The 6,723-nt window shown below is 46.8% G+C and overlaps 1 non-coding gene across 1 annotated transcript; it reads right to left on the bottom strand.

The window, feature by feature from the left end:
- Positions 1-6,604: 6,604 nt before the first annotated feature.
- LOC145391994 (5S ribosomal RNA) lies at positions 6,605-6,723 on the bottom strand. Its single transcript, XR_013895935.1, has one exon. It is a non-coding gene; the product is annotated as a 5S ribosomal RNA (ribosomal RNA).

Genomic DNA, 6,723 nt, shown 5'->3' with positions numbered 1-6,723 from the left:
GTGCAGACGCAGTTTAGGTCAGTGGAAAATACCACATAATTACATGTATTTACAATGTATAGTTGTCCACGGGGCTTAAATGCAGTAGCATTTAATTTATTAATAACAAGAATTATTAAAAGAATGTAATTTTTGGGTTATTAAAACCGCTTGAACAATTAACAACAGTCTCAATTTTTCCTCTGCCTTTAACCAGGGATAACTATGATAAAAATAGAGAGCGCAACTGCTCTGGGGGAAAATATTTCCCACAGTTTTGGGGCCGGCGGAAAATGATACGCTGTATCATGTAATATGACCCTTAGCCAAGTGTTCCCTCCATAGTTCTTGAGAACCCTGTGCTGCGGCCCTTCTAGGTCACGCCTCTTGACCCGTTTGATCTTCATCATCCTCAGGATCTGGAGTGGCTGCTAACTCAAGGGGTACCAGTTTATCAATAGTTTTTATACTGGTATGTCCCCTGCATTTTATTTTTACGAGTCTCAGCACCCCTTCAGAATCTGGGTGTGTGGAGATCACTTTAGCTAATGGCCACTGGGATCTTGGCTTTTCAGTCTTCACTAAGACCACATCTCCTATGTTTAATAACTGATTTGTTGCTGGCAGCTTGAGCTCCATAAAACCTCTCACGTAGGCTCAAAAGATACTCTTCGCTCCAATGTCTATTCCAAGTATCCAGCACCCGTTTCAGATGTTGATATCCCTCCCGCAGATGTTGTCCTAAATCATTATTTTCTATGTTAGGATCATCAACTTCTTCCTGGATATCCACACAAGGCATCGGATGGAGCTTCCTGCCATATAACACGTGAGCCGGTGTTAACCCTTTAAACGCGGCCGTGTACAGCCGATCCCCCCCGTGTGGCGGGGTTGTAGCGGGGTCTGAGTACCTGTGGGAAAATATTTGCCAAAAATCAGAGATTAACCCTAGAATATTAAAATTTTTATGGCATATAGTACTTACATTCAGCTTTCTCCTGAGACAGGTGTTGAGCCTTCATGGACTACCAAAGGACTTGTGGAGACTTGCAAAGTTGGGTAACAAAGTCTTCACTTTCACACCTCCAGCAACCCGGTTTCCCCTCTACCACAGCCTCAGTCTGTCACAGTACACTTTATACAACAACGTACAGGTAGTTTGGAATCCGTATTTGTACAATAAGCACTGAAAAAATGGCTACAATCAACGGAGCGTACGGCCGACATGCAGCGCGGCGGCGGTCTTCGCGTCACTGAACACACATTTCCCTTTTCACAGCTAAAAACACGTATACTACATTATTTTCCTTCATAGTACTTCGCAAAGGCTCGCTTAGCACTATTACGGCCATAAAAATCACTGTCACTGCCAGTATTGTGAAGGGGGAATGAGAAAGACCACCGCGGCGCGATTTTATTCTGCCTTACGGCAGGCACTTTATTCTCGCTCCTGTCAGCCACTCGCACTTCATTTCTATCACTCACTTTCACTCTCACTGTCAGTTTAGTGCCTTATTCATCAGTGTCACTGTCATTTGTTATAAAAATTATATTTTCTACACACCAAACTGTCACTGTCAGAACATAGAATAGAAAAATATGCTTTCAACTTCATACACTGGAGTGACTGTCACTCTCAATACTTATATTATTACTATGTACAATTATTTACACTGAAATCACTGTCACTGTCAGTGCTTTTACAACTGCATACACTAATTTACACTCAACAGACTGTCACTGTCAGTACGTACAAGAAAACTAAACACTAGTATCACTGTCACTCTCAGTATTATTTACAAGATTCTTACCCTTATTTTCAATATCTAGTCAGGCTGTGGTAGTCAAAGAAACACGGGTTAGCGCAGAGGGGAATTTTGCACTCTTTGCACTGCAAGGAGGTGCGCCTAAATGTTCTGTCTTGCCTGGTAGTGTGGCTGCACACATGACACCTCCTTAGTGCTTTTCCCCTCTTGGCAGTGCTAGGCAGTGGCCCCAGGCGGTGTCGCTGAAGGTAGTCCTGGCACTGTAGGCGGTCTGGAGGTGTGTGTGAGTGGCACCTGGGACCTAATGGCAGTACCTGCCCAAAACGCTGAAGCAGCTGGTACACACAAGTCTTAGAAAAACGCCGGAGAGAGTAGTTTGCTGGCTTCCTGTTCTTGATCTTATACAGGATGAAGGCGTTCAGCATGCACATATCAAGCAAGTGCAAGAACACCTTCCTGTACCAGCGACAGTTCCTCCTCAGGCAGTCTATCTCTCCGATCATCATATCAGACTTGTCCACCAGCCGCATATTGACGTTGTAGTCAATAACAGCATCAGGCTTCATCACAGGATCGCCAGTCCTTCTGTTGACCTTCCCTGTGGCCAGCATTTCCCCCTTGTGAACTGTGGTGAGCACATTGACGATCCTCTTGTCGTGCCACCTGATCGCCAGCATCTTGTCCGATTTTTTCAGGTGCACGTCTCCCCGCTTTGATCCTTCAGCCTCGGGGAAGGCAGGGTAGTGTGCCCTATTGCTCCGGACAGTGCCACAGGATCCGACGCCGTGCTCTGAAAGGTACTTGGCGAGTTTGGGAGCTGTATAATAATTGTCCGTATACAGGACATGATTCCCGCCAAAGTACTTTTCCAGAAGCACTTTCACCACAGAACCAGAGAATCCAAGGGGGTCAGTCTTGTCCAAGTCCACATTGCTGGTGGTGTAGATAACGAAGTCTAGGATGAACCCCGTCTTGCAGTCGCACAGCACGAAAAACTTTATTCCAAAGCGGTGGCGTTTGCTAGGAATATACTGCACGAACCGAAGACGGCCCCTGAACAAAACCAAGGACTCGTCAATCACAACTTTCTTGAAGGGCCAAAGGAATGTCATAAACTTGTCCATGATCAGGTTCAGGATTCCCCTCACTTTCCATAGGGGGTCAGTTTGGAAAGGCTCATCGTTGTTGGCAAAGTGAAGGTACGTTATGAGTTGCCTGAAACGATCACGACTCATGTACTTGTTGAAGATGGATATGGCCAAAGATCGTCAGCACTCCAGTATTCCTCGAGCTTGTGCTTCCAGTTATGTGGCATGAGAAGCATCAAGCCAGTGAATACAAATAGTTCCCGGATCATAACAGGAACCCATGCTGCCATCCGCGACGTGGATGGCGTTGCAGCTTCACCTTCACCTTCACGAACTGCAGCAGATTGCCCTTCGTACCGGTTCGTCTCGGTACAAATCTGCTCCATGACTTCGTTATCCAGGAAGGCCAACAGGTAGTCCAGACATTCACCATCCTCGGGGACAGGGAAGTCAGCCTGTATCCCACACCCAGTGGCATCAAAGGCCAGATCTTCTGGCACAAAATCTGAGCCCTCAGACCACACGAAGGCATCCAGAGTGCCCTGCCTAAGCTGGGAGGGGGTGGGGGCAGTGGGGGGTGAGGCAGGCCGTGTGGCAGTGGGTGAGGCAGGCGGTGAGGCAGTGGGTGAGGCAGGCCGTGTGGCAGAGTGTGCTAGGTCATGTCTGTGTGGTGGTGGTGGTGGTGGGGAGAGAAGGAGAAGGTTCAAGGTCACTCGCAGTGGCCTGAGTGGTGAGTTGCCTAGTGCGAGAAACCTTACCATTAACTCTAACACTAGGTAACACTTTCCTACTCCTGCCAGCACGAACACGGGGCCTACGAAAACCTCTTCGCAAACCAGACTGCTTACTTCCCTTCCGAGGTGGTGAAGGAGACTCCGAAGACTCAGGAGAAAGCACAGCAGAAGAAGATGACGAGAGAATGGGGCTGGGAGTGCGAGGCGGTATGGCGGCGGCGTGACCCGGTGTAGGGGACAATGGCCGGTCTGAGGAAGACAGTGGCTGGGAACCGGGGTCACCACTTCGCCTCCTCTTGGCCCACTTACCATACACTATTCCCCTATTCACTGGAGCCTTGCCTGTTGAGGTGCTGGGCACAGGAATTGTCACTTCAGGCCCCTCAGACTCAGCACTCGATAGAGTGTCTGATTCGGCAAGGCTCGATAACACTCCTACGTCACTACCATAATCCATTGACGCTTTCAATAATTCAATGCCTATAGCCGAGTCACTAAGGCCCTTAGCACTTCCTAGTAAGGGTTTGGGCGGGGTAGAGGTCACAAAGCCCTTTTTCGGAGGGCTGGAAGGCACAGACTCGGAAGAGCTTGAGTGAGACATGGTGTCACCTTCAAAGATTACGGTAAACTGACGCTAAACAGGGGCAGACCGCGGGAAAAAATGCTAGTGTGACAACTGGGGAAACAAGCGTTTCCAATTAGCACAAAGTGCTTGCGAGAGCAAGGCGCAGATTGACATGTCTGAGCTGTCCGCACGCTGCCATATCGCACGACGAGGGGGGGCCGGGCAGCGGTGCGTGGGTGAGTAAAAAAAATGATACTTGGCAACAACCGAGGTCAGTGGTACAAAGGTCAAGTGTGCTAAAAGTAGCTAAAGGGTGGCGGTACTGATAGACAATACCAGCTGGAGCCTGCTTGCCCGCAGTTATTCAAAATTTACTAGAATCGCAAACGCGACGATCTGCCGTTATGTCCTTTTCGCCGAGCGTCGCAAACGCGATGATCCACGTTTAAGGGGTTAAGGCCTCTAGCGAGTCGCTAGTGTCATCTTGATAAGTCAAGGGTCTATTATTAATCCTGGTTTCAATTTCAGTTATTACTGTTCTTAAATCTTCTCTCGTGATCTTAGTTCTATGTAATGTTTTCCTCAGGCAGTTCTTGACAACACCAATCATTCTTTCGGTAAATCCATTTTGTCATGGAGCTCTTGGAGCTGTGAACTGCCAAATACAATTTCGGATTCCCAGCGCCGACTTAACCTTTGGGTCGTTCATTATGTTCAACAGTAAGGGTGCTGCTCCAACGAAATTAGTTCCATTGTCGCTTATTAACTTGCCAGGACAAGACCTTCTAGCGGCAAATCTGCGAAAGACATTGAGGAATGTCTCTGAGCTTAGGTCTTCTGCTAATTCTAGATGGACTGCCCTTGTGTAGGCACAAGTAAATAAACAAATGTAAACTTTATGGGGAGTTTCCTCACCCGTAACAGTTATAGCCCCTATGTAGTCCACTCCTGTTATATGGAAGGGCTGACTTATGTTCACCCTGTCCTTCGGTAGGGCTGGTGGTCCTGGGTAGATATAAGGTCGCTGCTCATACCTCCTACAAATGATGCAGTTTTTGAGATATATTTTAATAGCCTGTCTACCCTTAGGAATCCAGTACCTTTCCCGAATTTGGGCTAAGGTCTGCGATACACCTCCATGGAGAGTGGAATCATGGGCTTCCTTTATAATAAGTTGTACAAAGCATCCACTCTTAGGTAATAAAATGGGATGTTTGGTGTGGATGGGCAAGTCAGCCTTTACCAATCGGCCTCGACATCTTATCAGACCTTTTCCGTCTAAGAACAAGCCTAAATTCTTCATCAGCTTATACCATTTTCCAGTGTCTTGGCCTAAAAGTTTATATATTTCCCCGTAAGAATTTCTTTGTACTCCTTTCAGCCAGTATTCTAGGGGATCTAATTTCTGAAACCCCACCTTCTTATTCAAAAATTCAACAACCAATTTGATAGTATTTAGAAGTTGTCTTATTGACGAGAATCGGCTGATGTCAATTACTTCTGGCTCAGGTACTATAGGATCCAAGTTCACTACACTAATCTCAGCAATACTGTACTGTTTCTGTTCAGGCCAGTCCTTAGTGAGTAACTATTTAGGACCTTTAAATCACAAGTTATCTTTGATCAGTCTCCTTACGGTCGAACCTCTTGAGAGCAGATCAGCTGGATTTTGTTTGGAGGACACATGCATGAAATTAAATTTGGAAGACAGCTCTTTAATAGTCTTCACTCTATTACGGATGAAAGGAATATTACTGTCTTCCTTCCCTATCCAGTAAAGACAAATCTCACTGTCAGTCCATATGTAAATATCCTCAAACTGAGTATCAAGAGTAGTGGTTATATACCTGGCCAATTTAGTTCCTACTTCTATGGAAGCCAATTCCATTTGAGGTAGGGTTCTATCTTTAACCCCTAATGCGCGGCCAATGGACAGCCAACCCCCCCCCCCAGGTGGCGGGGTTCGATCGCGGTCTGAGTACCTGTAGGAAAATATTAGCCAAAAATCAGAGATTAACCCTAGAACATTATACTTGGTATGGCAGATAGTACTTACATTCAGCTTTCTCCAGAGACAGGTGTTGAGCCTTCGTGGACTACCCAAGGACTTGTGGAGACTTGCAAAGTTGGGTAACAAAATCTTCCCTTTCACACCTCCAGCAATCCGGTTTCCCCTCTACCACAGCCTCATTCTGTCACAGTAAACTTTATACTACAACGTACAGGTAGTTTGGAATCCGTATTTGTACAATAAGCACTGAAAATAAGGCTAAAATCAACGAAGCGTACGGCCGACATGCAGCGCGGCGGCGGTCTTCCCGTCACTCAACAAACATTTCCATTTTTCATCATTCATTCATTGCCAGACGCCATGTATCCCAAACGGGGTAGCCAAGGGCTCAGAGTTAATTGTTTTACAGGGAGGGGCACTAACCCTCCACCAACCCCACTTGACACGTAGGGAGAACGTTATGCCAACAGCATCTGGTGTTCCCAGGCGGTCACCCATCCAAGTACTAACCAGACCCAACGTTGCTTAACTTCGCTGATCGGACGAGAAGCGGTGTACTCAACGTGGTATGGCCATTAAA

The sequence above is a fragment of the Coenobita brevimanus genome, chromosome 20 (assembly GCF_032717465.1).
Source record: "Coenobita brevimanus isolate Jiangsu-jjx chromosome 20, ASM3271746v2, whole genome shotgun sequence".
NCBI lineage: Eukaryota > Metazoa > Arthropoda > Malacostraca > Decapoda > Coenobitidae > Coenobita > Coenobita brevimanus.
The sequence above is the reverse complement of the archived record's forward strand: the minus strand, read 5'-3'. Positions and strand labels throughout refer to the sequence as shown.